This window comes from Engraulis encrasicolus, chromosome 18 (assembly GCF_034702125.1).
Source record: "Engraulis encrasicolus isolate BLACKSEA-1 chromosome 18, IST_EnEncr_1.0, whole genome shotgun sequence".
Taxonomy (NCBI): domain Eukaryota; kingdom Metazoa; phylum Chordata; class Actinopteri; order Clupeiformes; family Engraulidae; genus Engraulis; species Engraulis encrasicolus.
The window spans coordinates 23,140,461-23,140,736 of NC_085874.1; positions in this window are offsets into that span (position 1 = coordinate 23,140,461).

The window sequence follows — 276 nt, forward strand, 5'->3', positions numbered from 1 at the left end:
CACACACACACACACACACACACACACACACACACACACACACACACACACACACACACACACACACACACACACACACACACACACACACAGGAATGTGGGAGCTGGGTCCAGCTGCCGTTAAGATGGTTCCAACCCAAACGACTGTTCAGTCCACTCTCCAGTGTTGCGAAAGAGGTTAGAGAGCTTTACACAAGAGTTTCTGAAAGAGCTTGAAGAGATGGTATTTGCAGACATCTGGTTTTCATTGCTGTTCTCAGATGCTTTCTTAAATTA